A 19,054-nucleotide genomic window follows, 5' to 3' on the forward strand; every position below is an offset into this window, starting at 1 on the left:
TATATACTCGCGTATAAGTCGGGTCTTGAAACCTGAAAAATCAATCATAAAATCAGCCCCCGATTTATATGCCTGTTCAAAAATGCGACACTTACGTTTTAATTTTTCTTTATACATCTTCTTGCACCAGTTTCTCAGACACATCGAATTTTGTTGCAGCAGCGCAGTTACCAATTTCTTTCGCTACTTCAACGACTTTTAATTTAAAACTAGCTTCATATTTTCTTCTGATCGAACACTGCATCGTAGATGAGGGATGCTCTTACGATAAAGGTGTATGAGGGTGTGAGATACAAAAAACACAAAAAAATGCAAACATTTCTTCGGAATAGTTCAGGTATTCGGGCAAAATAGAGAGAGAGAGGTTAGGAGTACACGCTGATACAGCACATTGCCGTACCCACATAGAAAAAAAAAGGCTGTGTGCTCCGTGGTTACTGTCTCAGGTGGGCGTTAGCATATTGTAATCTCTTGGACCAATAGCGTGAGTTTTCCACATTCAACTTATATGACTGACATTATATAATACCGGAAATTATACGGTAAAATCAAGTCCCGCGGGAGAACTTATCCATGAGTATATGCGGTATTCATTACATAGCATAATATCCAAACCGGGATTTGGGATGCTGGGAGTCCGGTCAGGGAGCATCAGAACTTGACCAGGCACCAACACAGTAATAGTTTAGAGCCTCAGCAATCCTTAATTTTTAAAAAAAAAACCTCTGAGCAATGCATACAATAATAATCCAAGCAAAGGCAGCCAAAATAGGATTTTTGGTCTCCACACATCATAAAGGGGAAAATCACAGAACTCCAAAGGGAGGGGAACCAGAAAACCCCTGGCTCAAAGGATGAAAAATCACACTCTGTTATATTTAACAATTTATTCTACAAACAATCAAGAAAAACACAATTAACAAAAGACAACTGAAAATGTAACAAACACGTATGCCTCAGAGGCTAAATCACAAGCAAACAAAGCCAGTCTGTGGTCCTAAAATTGAATGTTTTAAACACAACCAAAGGTGACAGTAGCAAAAATAATCAGCAAAAAAGCATATAGAAAATGAAATCTGCAAATCTCAGGCAGAGTGAGTCGAATAACAGGGGTGTCCACTAATACCACAGCGGGGGTCACCCACTCAGCCGAATATAAAGACTTGGGGTTGGTATGGTTTACAGGAAGTTAGGGTCACCTTAGGACCCTACCACATTGACTTTGGTATGTTCAGAGTTTAGAATTTAATAAGTAAGTTAACGTTAGATCCCTGGTTTGGACCATCTGTTTCTTGTAGGAATTGGAGTCTTCATTTCAATTTGGTTTGGTTGTTTTTCTGCTAGTTTCAGTTAAAAGCTATGCTCTTCTGCAGATCCATTCTTATCTTTAACTCCTTCTAAATTCCTTGAATTTCCCCTTGGGATTAATAAAGTATCTATCTATCTATCTATCTTCTACTTCTCACCCTTATTATTTCTTCCTGGTTTAATTTCTTTGTATGTTGTACATTAGTTATTGCTCAATATATCTTATTCACATAATACATCTTAAGGTGTGCTATTAATGAAGACCTTAATGTGTTTGGCCTTCCCATTTAGGAAAATCCTAAGACTTGTCTTTGTTAAAAACCAGCATGTAAAAGAGGAACCAAAATGGAGAATGGAGAGGAGCAGCACAAAAAGCTGACCACAAAACACTGAACGGCCCTGTGATATAGTGGGTCCGTGGCTTCAAAGAATGTCAATTTTTTAAATAAATAATCGCCGCACTTGCAGCTTAAGGTGGGGGCACGGTAGTGTGGCGGGAGCGGCTCCTGGGTGTTTCTGCACTGAAGTGCACAGGTGCGAGATCGGTCGCGTCTGTAATTGTTGCTGGGAGCTGCTAATCGCCACACCTGTACCACATCTCCATTATAAATAGGAGAAGCCCGAGTGCGGAGGGGAGAAAAATAAAGAAAAAAACCACGGAGGTTAGTGGAGAGGAGAGGAAGGCAGGAAGGAAAAAAAAAGCTGATGTGGGAGCGAGCGAGAGTAGGCTCACTGGAATGCAGGCCGCTGGGAGGAGAGCCCCTCGGCAGGAGTGTTTGGCCGAAACTTGCAGGGGCAGTAGGAATTGCAAGGAGCTGGAGTGTCCTTGAAGGTGATTGGCTCGCCAGGAAAGCGTCAGGGAGGCTTGGGAGAGTTGAGCCCCAGCGTGAGTGCCCTGGTTATTGGGGAACCTGAGTCTCGGTCTGGCAGGAGCTGAACATAGCCAGGGGACGGAAGGCTACTGGACCAGGAAGAGAGTCAGCTGCAGAAGCAGGTAGGGTGACTCCCCTGTTTCAAGGCCCATTGGGATAAGCTGCCAGCTAAAAGAAGAAGGCACCGGGCTTTTAACACAAGGACAGCTTCCAGCGTGTTGTTTTTCACTTCATTTTAAAGGATTATTCATTGGATTTTTAACCACCACTTTTATCACCTTGTTTTTTATGGATTATTTATTTATTCAGTTTGGAATCACTGCACTATGGACACTGTTTTGGTTTTGTTTGTTTTTAATTAAAGCACTTGTCCACTTTTTACACCATCCCCTCGCACCATGTGTGATTTGTCCTCATTGCACAGCTAATCCAGTTACATTACCGACAGCGTTGGGTTCGAGAGGCTCCCAGAAGAGAGGTGGGAGTATAGAGCAGGGCCTGCATCGTCACAGGCCCCAGTTTTCTAAATGCGTCCATCTTCTTATCCAAGACAGACTGGGACTGGAGGCGCAGCCATGTTTTACAGCCTCTGGCTCGGAGTATAACTGCTATACTCCGGGCTATAAGCCCTGAGTTTGTCTCCTAGACTCCCAATGATATAAATGTTTGAAGTTACTATTTAATCATCTGATTTTATAATGCAGGGAAGCATTATGAGCCAGGCCTTGCTTGAGGACATTTACAACATAACAGGTCAGGTAAGACCTGCAGTTAAGGGAGAGAGTTGACGAACATTTTACGTTCTCTGTGCCTTCCCTTCTAGGAAGAAAGCTTGAAGGAGGGACAATTTTAAATGTGACTGGGACAGACCACTAAAGAAGAAAGTTGTATAAAGTCAGATGATGAGCTAAGAGAAGAGTGGACAACGCAATGAGCTGAAGAGAGCGGACCAGGGAGAAACGAGTGTAACTACAAGTTTACGTGCTCAATGAAAACTATGCATCTGGCTCCCTCAGGTTGTATGGTTTGCGAAGCCACATTCTACTTGCTTTTGTTTATGGCACTAGTTACAATAAAGAATAAAAGTTCTACTCTGTAGTCCATGAATAAGTGTGCAGCTTTTTCTCTCCTACCTGTGTCTGGTACTCCATCTAATTACCTGGGGTTATAGACTGTCATAAATAGACTTCCACAACAGAAAAAGAGTTAGGAACCGTCCCCGTATAATGTCCAACGGACAAAGTAAAGTAATGAATGAAAAATAGCGATCATTATACATAAACAGAAATTGATGTGAGAAAATACAGACATCTGCGGTGGGTTGGCACCCTGCCCGGGATTGGTTCCTGCCTTGTGCCCTGTGTTGGCTGGGATTGGCTCCAGCAGACCCCCGTGACCCTGTGTTTGGATTCAGCGGGTTGGAAAATGGATGGATGGAAATACAGACATGGCGTTTTTATCTACTCTATATATACAAGGTGGTCCAGATCTAATTATGCAGATCCAGATCGTCTGGATGACTTTGATTTATGCGGGGACGATTCTAGACGATTCTGCATGTCGTCAGTTCGCACATTTCTTGATGGTCCGGGATTTTTCGGGTGATTTTCTATGTAATAAACTTAATAAGTTATAGCGTAATGAAAATTGCATAATCAGATCTCGACCAAACCTATATATAAAATCCTAAGCCTAAAAGTGCAACGATTTTATGTGACGTTTTTTTGTCACGCTTTAAATTGGGCTTATTTTAAAATCTACATATATATGTTTGGTATCATTCTTTTCAGGATTTATTGAACTTTAATGTGATGTTGTTAGAATTTTCCGATTCTTATTCCATTTCTAAATTATAAACTAAAAATTATCCAGAACTCATGTCTCGCGAGATGAGACTTTGTGCCAAGAGATTTAACCACACACAGGGCCGGAAATAAAAGACAAAGAGTAGATGACAAAGGCAGCTGCTGTACAGGCTTTTACATGTTCGAAGTGCCGTGCGAGATGCAGATCACACGGCACGGCAGCAGCAGAAATCCAGCAGCTGATCGAGCAAAGAGGAGGTAAAAAAAAACTTCATTATTTTCCCATTGTATCACCGTTTAAGAAGGGATTTCGGAGGAGCGGCTGCGTCTCCTTGGGGTGCATTCAGCCCCCCTCTTCTCAATGCGAGATGCAGAGACGTGAAGTGGCTGGCACATGGCACCGGCCTGGGGGGGTTTGTCACGCGAAGCGAGGGGGCGAACCCTCTAGTAATGGAATAAAATGGCGGGAGGAAATAATATGACAGGAGATGACGTTGTAACTGTAAGACGGATGTTACATCATCAATAGGAAACCGGAAGTGATGATGTGGTGGAAGTGATGTCATCTTCAGGAGACTGGACATGACATCATCAAGATGGAGCCGGAAAGTGTCATCATCTTTGGGAGCCGGATGAGGAAGTGACATTTGGCGGCCATCTTGCGAAGCCGTAAGTGCGTGAGGTAATGTTATTGGGTTACTTTTCTTCTTTTGGTCTGATGAAAAAAAGAGAGAGGTGTTAGTACCATAAATGATCCCTTCATCTCGCAGTGTTTAACTCACCTCAGGGCTTGTTGACTGCCTCCTCAGCACACGTGTGTGACAAGACGTGAAAGGAAGGGGAAAGTGCTGATCTACAGTAACTGACAGTGTGGTAAGAGTATGGGGTTGAGGGCATCGTGTTAAGGTCTACATAATAAAGGGGGAGAACATGGTCACCAAAGGACCGTACCCTTATACGTGAATTTCAGATTTCTGTAGACCATTTATATATACTTTTCACAAACAAGTACAGGCTGCACACCATCACAGGATACAACATTCAGGAAACACCTTCTTGATTAATTTTAGGTACGGCAAAACCCTTTAGTGCTAAACATCGCTACTCATTTGTTACCGATAACCAGGGAATCCGACACCTTTATTTGCAATAATTCATGGCTTCCCAAAGGACTTGCAAATGGAGAACCATTAGCGACTGAAAAATGTTTGTTTTATTCCAAAGTGGCAAAGGTCAGTGAATTAGCCTTGCAAGCTGGCCCTCCAGGCATATCTAAGTCAGTCATCGTTTCGTAATATCTCAGCACAAACGAGCACATTTTATAGTCTGAACAGTGCTGCTCTGCTTCAGTAATTAAGACTTCATTGCACATTATTTTTTACAACCCTATTGTTGAGAAACTTATAGCCTCGGGCCTGTGGCTGCCAAACCAAACATGGTTTCTTCATCAAGTCAGCTGTTAAACTGGACAAAAAAGGAGCGCTGTGTACACAAGCCAGGGCAAGCCGTTTAAGTGCAGAGGTCTCTTCAGTTGTTGATTCAATAAACATAAAGCAGGACTCAAGTCGTGTGTCAGCCACTTGTTATAGCAACAGGCCAACACAGAGAACAGGTTAGTCAGGACGGGGCACCGGTGATGCATCAACAAACTGATTTTCTTGATAGTTTCACTCTCTTCATCTTTGTCCTTGTGCACTGTTGAAGCAACGTGTCTTGATGGCATTCTGGGAAACAGCTAACAAGTACCCAGGCGAAGTCAGGGTAGCTCTTAGCTTTTTCCTTCTTGTTTCCTTTTGATTTTGACCTTATCCAGGAATATCAAATTGGAGCTATTTAATACAACAAAATAACGAGTAAGTTAGAGAGTAAAATTAGAGTACAGGTAGTCCCCGAGTTAGGGACATCTGACATACGCTGCTCTGTTTGTCTGGGGGACACGACGCAGGCTCCTCAGTAACTGCCGCTCTGTCATGGTTAGACATTGTCCCTCGGGCGGCTCCGGTTGTTGAATGGGGTGGTGGGGGCCGCACCCCATTCATTCTCAGTGGGTCATAGTCACCAGGGCCACAGCTACCGCTCGTGTGCAGGATGGAGGCTTGATGGGGTGGAGGGGGGCGGTTTGCTGCCATAGCTACTGCTCCTGACTGGATGGAGGCTGGATGGGGCAGAGGAGGGCATTTCACTGACCGCCCACCACACAGTCTTGCAGTGTTCCTCGAATGGCTGACCCGTTCGTTCTCGGTGGGTGGCTGGTGATAGTGCAAGCGGTGACCCGGTTGTGGCTGAATGTTGGCTATTGAGGGTGAACGGGGCAGCGGGGGGGCAGCATTGGAGTGTGCCTCGGGTGGCTGCCTGTTGAATGGGGGCAGTGGTGGGCAATTCACTACCTGCCTTTGACCGCACCCTGTTTGCTCTTGGTGGGCTGATGCTGCAGGCAGAATACTGTAGTGGAGGTGACTGTATGGTGGTGGGGGTGGTGACAAACATTAGGTCTTCATGCAAAGAGTGTCAACAGATAAAGGTGACATACTTCAGCAAATGACACTGTCTTCTTTTTCTTCTGGTTGCTCCCATTAGATGTTGCCACAGCAGATCATCTTCTTCCATATTTTTCTGTCCTCTGCATCTTGTTCTGTTACACCCATCACTTTCATGTCCTCTTTCAGCCCATCCATAAACCTTCTCTTAGACCTTCCTCTTTTCCTCTTCCCTGGCAGCTCTATCCTTAGCATCCTTCTCCCAATATACCCAGCATCTCTCCTCTGCACATGTCCAAACCAACACAATCTCGCCTCTCTGACTGTCTCCCAACCGTCCAACCTGAGCTGACCCTCTAATGTCCTCATTTCTAGTCCTGTTCATCCTCGTCACACCCAGTGCGAATCATGGCATCTTTAACTCTGCCACCTCCAGCTGTGTCTCCTGCTTTCTGGTCAGTGCCACCGTCTCCAGCCCATATAACATAGCTGGTCTCACTACCGTCCTGTAGACCTTCTCTTTCACTCTTGCTGATACCCATCTGTCACAAATCACTCCTGACACTCCTCTCCACCCATTCCACCCTGCCCACACTCTCTTCTTCACCTCTCTTCCACGTTCCCATTACTCTGTACTGTTGATCCCAAGTATTTAAACTCCTCCACCTTCGCCAACTCTACTCCCTCATCCTCACCATTCCATTGACCTCCCTCTCATTTACACACATGTATTCTGTCTTGGTGGTCCTACTCACCTTCATTCCTCTCCTCTCATATCTCCACCTCTCCAGGGTCTCCTCAACCTGCTCCCTACTATCGCAACAGATCACAATGTCATCAGCAAACATCACAGTCCACGGGGACTCCTGTCTAATCTCGTAATACAAGAAAACAAATACGAAAAAGATATGGCGATCCACCCCGTATATTATAGCTGGAACAGAGTAGTCACAAAAGACTGTGTCCAAAATAGGCCTGAAACAAGAGGATAGAGCAGAGATCTCAAACCCCAGTCCTGGAGGGCCGCAGTGGCGGCAGGTTTTCGTTCTAACCCTTTTCTTTTGTCAATTGAGTCAATGTACCTTCCACTCTCAGTCATGCCCAGCACAACTCCCTCTTTGTCTCTCCGGCGCCCCAAGGACAGCCACAGTTCTCACCAGCCCGACCCTCATCATGGCTTTCTCGAGCATTGTCAACCAGACCGCTCGCTATCAGTAGTCCTCCCATCATCCTCCTCGCTTCACTGGGGAGGACCCCTCCTCGAATGTACCTGCTCCTTGAAAATAATCAACGAGGACGATCTGCCCCTAGAGCTCCATTCTTCTGCTCCATCACAGAGCCAATGACCGCGCTGCTTTTCCCAGCACCGGCTAGTTGGCTCGGCCTGCCTCTCCTCCCGATGCGGTTCTCACGGCTCTCTGCTCTTTCTTCTTCCTCTCAGTTCTTTCTTGCTCTCCTCCTCTGCTCATGCAGGCCCCTTTTATACACTGCTGCCTAATTGGGCACGGGTACGAGAAGCCTCACCCTCCGCAGTGCCTGATTAATCCACAAACCTCCACACGTGGATGCGCCACTGTCGGCGAGGCACCCCAATTAACCGTGTGGTGAAATGCACTCACACACACCCGCACCCTGTTGGCACCTGCACCATCTTGGGGTGAGATTATTTATTTAAAATTAGCACAGTGCCACAGACCACTTACCACAAGTTATTTCTGCTTAAGGGGACAACAAGCAGTTCTGAGGCCAAGGGTGGGCTTCCTTTACCCCGCTAGACCATTACATCTATTGACATTTTTGTTGAATAAATGATTGGAAAAGTGAAATGTTCCTTGTGTTTTGTATTCGAGTGTATCACTTTTAGCAGCTGGTACTGTTTGCCTGTTCAAAAAAATTGAAAAGGTCAACAATTTCCATGAGGGGCACTTACTTTTTCACAAGACTGGATTTCCTTTTCCTTGTATATTGGTATTAAATAATATAACCTTCTCCAGTTTGTATACCAACACCAAACCAAGGACCTAGACATACATTAACACATGGTCAAGACAAAAGGCAATGATGGTCACTTTAAACCACAAAATGGGCTCAAACTTTACTCCAAAGTCCCATCAGCTGTCTACCACATCTCTGTTGTAAAATTGTTACCCACCGTTAGTCCAGCAGATTGATCGGGCCTTCATCAGCCCCACAGCAGGTGAATTGCTGGCATCTTCACTGAAAACAAAAACCAGAATTGTAAAGTTCAAGAAGGGGGAGAGTCACTGCAGCCACTTGTAAAATGAGGAATTCCAGCTGAAGTGCCCACCACATAAACCATCTAAACAAAGGGTTGGACTGACAAGTGCCAAGATGCCATGTACTTAGCTGCAGACAGCACCACACCCTCAAGCCTTCTTGACGTATGTTTGATCTTCTCACCATTCAAGTCCGTTGTGATGCTGCCAGCACTAGAAATGAGAGAGGTTGCTTACTCTCCCCATCGATCGTGCGGTGCCAAGGTTGACTATGCAGCATCTGAAAAGAAATGTCATCATTGTGGTAAGGGCTGTAGACCTGGAAAGAGAAGGACACAGTGGACTGAGGTGGAAATTGAAGACATCTTTGTGCTTTTACTTTCAAGGCGCAACACAGGAAAGGGTTGTTGTCATGCAGTTGGGGACACACTGGCACAGGAACACCAGAGGGGTGATGGGGTGTGAGACCATCACCAAATGCTAATGGCAGAGCTCAAGCACAACACACCAGCCAGAATGAGATATAAGCCTACCAAAGTCAAGGGTGGTCACAATGTGGCAATGGAGCTGAGACAAGGCTGTGTAGAAGTGTGCAACGAATTTGGTAACACAGACATAGCAAAAAGGTGGTGGTGTTTACAAGCTTTCAAATACCACCAGCCAGACCAGAACTTCACTGAGTTATAATGCCCTGTGCCAGCAGCCAATGGCATCATGCCTTGTCAGGGCATCTTGTAGTTCATACACCAAAGATGAACCAGGAGCAAGTGAGGAGGCAGAAGAGGGTTTAAAATGCAAAAAAAGTGCCGAGTGTTTAATTCAGACAGCAAAGAATCAAAATGTCCACAGTGATCCTGAAATGAATAAATTAAGTTAAAACTAAACACTAAAACCAAATAAAAACAGCCAATCGCTTTCAGGAGACTTCACATGAACTAGGAGGCCCAAAGCATGTAAGTCCTTCCAAAATGCCCATCAGAGGGGGGGAAATCTCATCAAAAACCCTGGCTAGACGCAAAAACTGCCTCATAGAATCTTTATCAAATAAAATATCTAGTCTGCACAAAAACAAATTTCTTCAATAACGATGAAGCTCTGTGGAGCACAAAGGCGACAGGATTTGCCCAAAACAATAAGACAATCCTATACAACCATACGACCCAATACGAAATCCCGAGAAAAGTCAAAATGCAAGGGAAAAAGTCAAAAATCCAGTAAGCACAAAGCACGCCGAATACACAAGAAGCACAAGAACTCACCACTCCTAAGCGAATTTGAAATGATCTACCAGGAACTGTGGAGGACCCTCGGGATTTATAGGGTGGAGGCAGTTCCTGACGCACAACCCATAAAACAGATGGGACATAACAAAGGCAGCTTACATACATAGAGGAAATCCAAAAAAAAAAAAGAATGACACATACAGTACACTTAAACAAAAGAATCAGGAATAAACAAAAGAGACAAAAACATGAATTTGAACCCCAGCTAGGGGAGAAACTCTGGCTGAGATTTAACAGTTTAAACCAAACCAAAAAAAAACCCTTCTAGTTCACCTCAGAAGAATGGCTACTGAGCCGGAGCATCACACACAGTTCAGGTCCTCCTGGGAATTTGGGTCAGACCCCGGCAAGTTTACCCACGGCTCCGACGCCTCCAAGCCTGCACACAGAAGCAGCTTCTCTTGGCCTCCCACCCAGCTCTGCCCCCCGCCCCTCCCCCCCAAGCTGGTGTGTTCTCTCTTTCGCCTTCACTTCTATCAGCAACCCACATGGAGCTCCAGCTGTCCTTCTCTTCTCTATTTCTTTTTCTCTTCTCTTACTTGCCCCACTCCTTTCTATCAAAGTGGCCAACCCACGGCAATCAACTCATTCAGGGCATTCCTGTGGGGTAAGTTAAAAAATAAAAATAACAAGAAAAGCAACCCAACAATTAAACTGCAAAAGTACCCTGCAGTGGCGCGTCCTGCAAACATGAGCTTGACCCAAAAATAGGCCTCCAGACCCCACAGCTTCAGCCAGCACAGGCTTAAAATGGGACACTGACCTCTAGAGTTCAGAGATATACTTTACATGCTCCAGATATGGGTGTCACAGTGGTAGCAGTAAGGAGACCAGGGGTCCCGTTCAGGGTCCCACCCTGTATGGAGTTTGCATGTTTTCCCCGTGTCTGAGTGGGTTTCCTCTATCAGACCAAAGACATGCAGGTTAGGTGAACTGGTGATTCGAAATTGGACCTGGTGTGTGTGTGTGTGCTCTGTGATGGACTGGCGCCCTGTCCAGGGTCTGTTCCTGCCTTGCACCCTATGCTACCTTGGATAGGCTCCAGCACACCCCCACAACCCTGTTCAGGAGATAGTGGGGTTAAAAATGACTGACTGGCTGTTCCAAATGAACAAAAATTCCTTTTAAGGGAGAGGATGACATCAGACCTCCGGCTTTGTATATATAAGCAACCAAAGACCCCTTATGAATAAAGCATGTACTCAAGAGTAATCCCCAAATGATAGAAAAACAAAGAAAGTCAAAAACAGAGTTTGTCTTAAAGGCAATCCAAAGCTAACAAGACCAAAATATCATCCAGACAGACAGAAGCAGAATCACAAGAAACTCTTCTTCTTCTTCTTTTTCTTTCGGCTATCGCCGTTAGGGGTCGCCACAGCAGATCATCTTCTTCCATATCTTTCTGTCCTCCTCATCTTGTTCTGTTACACCCGTCACCTTCATGTCCTCTCTCACCACATCCATAAACCTTCTCTTAAACCTTCCTCTTTTCATCTTCCCTGGCAGCTCTATCTTTAACACCCTTCTCCCAATATTCTCCCAATATACCCAGCATCATGTCCAAACCAACGCAATCTCTCCTCTCTGACTTTGTCTCCCAACTTGAGCTGACCCTCTAATGTCCTCATTTCTAATCCTGTCCATCCTCATCACACCCAATGCAAATCTTACCATTTTTAACTCTGCCACCTCCAGCTCTGTCACCTGCTTTCTGGTCAGTGCCACCGTCTCCTACCCATAACCATCTTTACAGCACAACAATCAATGAACCACTGAGGAACCACCTTTCAGTCTACATCAGTGGTTCTCAAACTGTGGGGCGGGCCCCTAGGTGGGGCGCGAAGTAACAAAAAGGGGGGCGCGAAGATGTGAAAAAAAGATAACAAATCAAAAATATGAAAAATACATCTATTGAAACCAAAACAAATTAACTTAAACTACATTCTGATACCAGAAAAATAAATATGGAGTTAGATAAATGTCAATAAAAGTTAAGTAGGTATAATAAAATATGCATCTACGATATATTATAAATTAAAAAACAACAAGTTGGTAATGCCGCCTCACACGGTGACAGAGCTGCAGGCTAGTGACGTATATATGTACATAAGTAGGATTCAGTTAGCGTTGGGAACCCGCATACCAAATTACTTGAAGATGGGCCCATAAGTAACAAAGACCGTTGGAAAGTTCAATATGGCGGACGACAGTGGCGTCATACCACCGAAATAAGTACGTACATCAGTTTGGGTTAGCGCAGGGAAGCTGCTTCCAAAATTTCGTGAAGATGGGGTCAGCCTTCTACCTACACGGGAAGTTGGAGAATTAGTGATGTTGGAAAGTTCAATATGGCGGTCGACAGTGGCATCATACCATCGAAATAAGTAAGTACATCAATTTCGGTTAGCGCAGGGAGGCCGCCTACCAAATTTCGTGAAAATGGGGCCATAAATAAGAAAGTTTAACATGGCGGATGTTGTCGGCCGTTATGAACGTTACGTGTAGAATTTCTAAATGAAACTTGCTTAACTTTTGTAAGTAAGCTGTAAGGAATGAGCCTACCAAATTTCTATCTACACGGAAGGTTGGAGAATTAGTGATGTTGGAAAGTTCAATATGGCGGCCGACAGTGGCGACATACCACCAAAATAAGTACGTACATCAGTTTGGGTTAGTGCAGGGAAGCTGCCTACAAAATTTCGTGAAGATGGGGTCAACCTTCTACCTACACGGGAAGTTGGAGAATTAGTGACGTTGGAAAGTTCAATACGGCGGTCGACAGTGGCATCATACCATCGAAATAAGAATGCGTACATCGGTTTCGGTTAGCGCAGGGAAGCCGCCTACCAAATTTCGAGAAGATGGGGCCATAAATAAGAAAGTTCATCATGGCAGACGTTGTTGACCGTTATGACCATTACGTATAGAATTTCAAAATGAAACCTGCTTAACTTTTGTAAGTAAGCTGTAAGGAATGAGCCTGCCAAATTTCAGCCTTCTACCTACATGGGAAGCTGGAGAATTAGTGATGAGTCAGTGAGACAGTCAGTCAGTGAGGGCTTTGCCTTTTATTAGTATAGATTAAAAAAGAACAAGTTGGTATTAGTGGGCTCCTTTGAAAAAATGCTAGGGGGGGGCGCAATTAAAACTGTTATGAAAACTCAGGTTGCAAATACGTAAAGGTTGAGAAATGCTGGGCTACATTAAGGCTGTGGGCAGTCCCTCATTAGTGATGTCACAATGGCCACGCCTCTTGGGGGTTCACCCACAGAAAAGAAGGTGCATACACAAACAGCTTAAATATACCTGCATACTATATAGTAAATAAACATAACAATATTTAAAAAAATACATAAGAAGCACAAAACACATTAAAAAGGAATTTACAAACAACAAAACACGAAAAATAAATGTAAACCAGGGAACTGTCATGATGTGGCAGTTCTTCCCAAGAGAAATCCACAGGGGCCTCCACATTGGCTAGAGAGCAGGCCAGACTCCTGACTGGTGCACCAGGCTGAGGCCCACTAACTCCGGGCCAGTTCCCAGGGGAGACCTGCTGGCTTCGGGGGAGCAGGCCCTCCAACAGGGAAACTGGCCACAACAAGTAATGAGAGCCAAAATGCTGACACAAAAGCCCCCAGCTGAGACGGGGTAACTGTCAACCTTTGGCTATAAATAAGGGACAGATAAAGTATCCATCTACTCTGTAAATATTAAAGCCTAAAAGTGCAACAGTAATGTTTTTAATGTCACATTTTTTGTCACGCTTTAAATCTGGCTTTTTTTGAAGCCTACATATATATGTTTGGTATCATTCTTTTCAGAATTTATTGAACTTTAATGTGATGTTGTTAGATTTTCAGATTCTTATTCCATTTGTAAATTATAAACTAAAAAATATCAAGAACTCACGTCCAGCGAGAGGAGACTTTGTGCCAAGAGATTTAACCACACCCGGGGCTGAAAATAAAAGACAAAGAGTAGATGACAAAGGCAGGCTTTTAAATGTTCAAAGCACTGTGCGAGATGCAGATCACGCGGCATGGCAGCAGAAAACCAGCAGCTGATTGAGCAAAGAGGAGGCAAAAAAAAAAATTGTTTCCCATTGTATCACCGTTTAGAAGGGGGTTTCAGTGGAGTGACTGTGTCTCCTTGGTGTGCGTTCAGCCCTCCTCGTCACAACGCGAGAGGCAGAGACGTGAAGTGGCTGGCACATGGCACAGGCCTGCGGGGGTTGGCGAGAGAAGCAAGCAGGGGGCAAACCTTCTAGTAATGGAATAAAATGGCGGGCGGAAATGATGTGGCAGGAGATGACGTCGTAACTGCAAGACGGATGTTACATCATCAAGAGGAGACCGGAAGTGATGGTGTGGTGGAAGTGACGTCATCTTCAGGAGACTGGACATGATGTCATCAAGATGGAGCCGGAAAGTGACGGCATCTTTGGGAGCCGGATAAGGAAGTGACATTCACAATGCTGCGGCAGAGACGCGAAGTGGTTGGCGCATAAGAGCAGGGTGGGGGGATCCCCCTGGTAAAATTAAAATGTTTACTTCAAAACTGTTCTGTACATCTGAACCCAATCTACCCATTGATTATGCAACCCACTACAGGGTCATAGGGGTCTGCTGGAGCCAATCCCAGCCAACACAGGGCCAAGGCAGGAAACAAACCCCGGGCAGGGTGCCAGCCCACCGCAGCAGAGCCCAATAGTCACGGTCAAAAAAGCAGAGGTCAGAAATCTAGAGAATCAAAGAAACAATTTTAATAGTAAACCCAGTGCTTCCCAGCATTTGTGGTGTTCACGACCCACTTTTTCACATGCTAGTAAGCTCGTGACCCACCTGGGGGTGTCCTCCATTCCGTTGAATTTACCGTGATTGTCTCTGTGTGGAGTGTGAGTTGGCCCCCCTCAGTGAATTGAGTGCTATCATCAAAGCAGGGAGGAGTACCACGCAAATTAGATAAAGCAAGAACGATGGTCAATAGTAAACTGAGCAAAACAGTCATGGCTCCGGTTGGGGACATCATCCTGGATTGGTCAAGATACGATGCTGCCATTGTGAATCGAGTGCGATTGTCAGAGTTGGTAGGGTTTGGTCAGTTGTGGTCGACCTGCAATGCCGCCATGGTCCACAGTTTGGGAAACGTTGCTATAACCCAAAGGAGAACTGACAACAATGAACCTCATCTGACCAGTGGGTCTCCCAAGGCTTAATAAGGATTGGGGGGACGGTTCAAACAGGAAGCTGGACAGGTGGCCCCGCCTCTCGGGGAGACACTCACAAAACACAAGGGGCACAGTAGAACATGGATACACACATAAAAACTAGACAGTAATTAAAACAATCACACACGTTACATAAGTATATGTAATCAATGTTAAGAAAATTAATTATATGGAGGAAGTGAAACAAAGAATAAAGAACATAAATTAGCAGAGCCGTGAGAGGAACAAACCCTGCCTGCTGCAAAGCCCCATTCTAATTGCCTTCGTCCCTCCCTGATTGATACACACATTGCAAACAAACTGTTTTATGACCGAAGGTAAAAATGGTTTTCTTCTGTAAAATTGTTTACAGAATAATTAGCTTTGTTTGCATCAGATTCTTATGTCATCCTGTTGGTGCAGCATATCGGAGATTTCGATCTGTGATTGATTTGAGCTCCACATTGAGTAGAGACTCAGGGCGCCGTAAGTAAATTACAAACTACTGCACACAAGGGACACACGTGTAGAACTACAGAGTGGGTTATACAGACCGCAAAACAAGCAGTGCCAAACTGGTTAACATAAATGGCTCCTAATAATATACAGCACGCCTATTAACGTCATCCCCAAATAAGCACACCATACTAATATCAGTTTTTGTTTTGGTCGTTCATCCCTATGCCATTCATGTTCAGTTGATCATCACAGACTACTCCACAGATTTCATTTATGACTGAAAAACAACAATATACAGTTGTGCTTGAAAGTGTGTGAACCCTTTAGAATTTTCTATATTTCTGCCTAAATATGACCTGAAACATCATCAGATTTTCACTCAAGTCCTAAAAGTAGATAAAGAGAAACCAGTTAAACAAATGAGACAAAAATATTATACTTGGTCATTTATTTTTTGAGGAAAATGATCGAATATTACATATTTGTGAGTGTCAAAAGTATGTGAACCTCACGGATGATCAGTTAGTTTGAAGGTGAAATTCGAGTCTGGTGTTTTCAATCAATGGGATGACAATCAGGTGTGAGTGGGCACCCTGTGTTATTTAAAGAGCAGGATCTATCAAAGTCTGCTCTTCACAACACATGTTTGTGGAAGTGTATCATGGCACGAACAAAGGAGATTTCTGAGGACCTCACAAAAAGAGATGTTGATGCTCATTAGGCTGGAAAAGGTTACAAAACCATCTCTAAAGAGTTTGGACTCCACCAATCCACAGTCAGACAGATTGTGTACAAATGGAGGAAATTCAAGACCCTTGTTACCCTCTCCAGGAGTGGTCGACCAACAAAGATCACTCCAAGAGCAAGACGTGTAATAGTCAGCGAGGTCACAAAGGACCACAGGGTAACTTCTAAGCAACTGAAGGCCTCTCTCACATTGGTTAATGTTCATGTTCATGAGTCCACCATCAGGAGAACACTGAACAACAATGGTGTGCATGGTAGGGTGTCAAGGAGAAAGCCACTGCTCTCCAAAAAAAAATTGCTGCTCGTCTGTAGTTTGCTAAAGATCACGTGGACAAACCAGAAGGTTATTGGAAGAATGTTTTGTGGACGGATGTGATGAGACCGAAATAGAACTTTTTGGTTTAAATGAAAAGCGTTATGTTTGGAGAAAGGAAAACACTGCATTGCAGCATAAGAACCTTATCCCATCTGTGAAACATGGTGGTGGTAGTATCATGGTTTGGGCCTGTTTTGCTGCATCTGGGCCAGGACGGCTTGCCTTCATTGATGGAACAATGAATTCTGAATTATATCAGAGAATTCTAAAGGAAAATGTCAGGACATCTGTCCATGAACTGAATCTCAAGAGAAGGTGGGTCATGCAGCAAGACAACGACCCTAAGCACACAAGTCGTTCTACCAAAGAATGGTTAAAGGAGAATAAAGTGAATGTTCTGGAATGGCCAAGTCAAAGTCCTGACCTTAATCCAATCGACATGTTGTGGAAGGACCTGAAGCGAAGTTCATGTGAGGAAACCCACCAACATCCAGAGTTGAAGCTGTTCTGTACGGAGTAATCGGCTCAAATTCCTCCAAGCCGGTGTGCAGGAATGATCAGAAGTTACGGAAACGTTTAGTTGTAGTTATTAGGGGGTCACAGCAGATACTGAAAGCAAAGGTTCACATACTTTTGACACTCACAAATATGTAATATTCAATCATTTTCCTTAATAAATGAATGATCAAGTATAATATTTTTGTCTCATTTGTTTAACTTGTTTCTCTTTATCTACTTTTAGGACTTGAGTGAAACTCTGATGATGTTTCAGGTCATATGTATGCAGAAATATAGAAAAGTCTAAAGGGTTCACAAACTTTCAAGCACAACTATACTGTACAGTAGTTTGCCAAAAAACACACAACTTAAAAAGAACGACCAACTACAAGGCCCAGAAATCCTCAACTTCTGACTAGAATAATCGCTGATGCACCATAGAAATGACAACCTTTATGCACGTATGATGTACGCGTTTACCTGCGAGACTGTGAGATTTTCACCGTTTCAATGGCCTACGCTGGCAGCACACAGCATGCCATCTCTCGCCCCCCAGAAACCCCCCGCTGCTGCTGATCTGCCACTTCATATTCGCCCAAGGTGCTTCTGGGCTTTCCAAACCACAGGTGGCTTACTGTACATTTCTGAACCATCAAGGAGTCAGAATCACTGCAACAGCTGCCAGCCAAGGGGATTAAAAAAAAAACCCAACAAACTCCTTTAAGTTTTGCGATGCGCATACACAATTTGAAGAAAGTGTTATGGTTACTGCATAAACTGTGACAAATAGATGAGATCCTTCCTCCAAATCTCACAATATTTGCTAAGTGATCTAACTCTCAGCCCCCACATGGGAGTCAGGCAGAGAAAATTAAATATAGAATCAGAGACAGACACATTTTCCTCGCATATCAGAAGATGACTTGTCGCTAGCGTTGGCGAGACTGGTAAACCAATCACCCCCGAGCAGGATGGCCACCGACACCATATCAGCAAAAACGCCAAAAGAGCTGCTCCTCACACACCGGTCTCGTCGTACAGAAGGGACACGTGGAAGGTGAGGAGGACGGAGCTGAGGTGTGGACTGTTCTGTGGCTTCTTTTCAAAAGTGATAAATCTGGAGGAGGGAAGTTGAAGTTATTGAAGGAAAAAAAAATGTTTTCAGAATATAAAAAGGACAAGAAACTGAAAAACAATTTAGATCAGGGGTGTCGAATGCCGGGCCTGGAGGGCTGCAGTGGCTGCAGGTTTTCATTCTAACCCTTTTCCTAGATAGATAGATAGATAGATAGATAGATACTTTATTAATCCCAAAGGGAAATTCACATAATCCAGCAGCGGCATACTGATACAAAAAACAATATTAAATTAAATAGTAATAAAAATGAAAAAAATTTAAATAAAATTAATGTTAGCTCCCCCGGGTGGAATTGAAGAGTCACATAGTGTGGGGGAGGAACGATCTCCTCAGTCTGTCAGTGGAGCAGGATGGTGACAGCAGTCTGTCGCTGAAGCTACTCCTCTGTCTGGAGATGATCCTGTTAAGTGGATGCAGTGGATTCTTTATGATTGACAGGAGTTTGCTTAATGCCCGTCGCTCTGCCACAGATGTTAAACTGTCCAACTTTAATCCTACAATGGAGCCTGCCTTCTTAACAAGTTTGTCCAGGCATGAGGCGTCTTTCATCTTTATGCTGCCACCCAAGCACACCACCGCGTAGAAGAGGGCACTCGCCACAACCGTCTGGTAGAACATCTGCAGCATCTTACTGCAGATGTTGAAGGATGCCAACCTTCTCAGGAAGTATAGTCTGCTCTGACCTTTCTTACATAGAGCATC

The sequence above is a fragment of the Polypterus senegalus genome, chromosome 18 (assembly GCF_016835505.1).
Source record: "Polypterus senegalus isolate Bchr_013 chromosome 18, ASM1683550v1, whole genome shotgun sequence".
Taxonomy (NCBI): Eukaryota; Metazoa; Chordata; class Cladistia; order Polypteriformes; family Polypteridae; genus Polypterus; species Polypterus senegalus.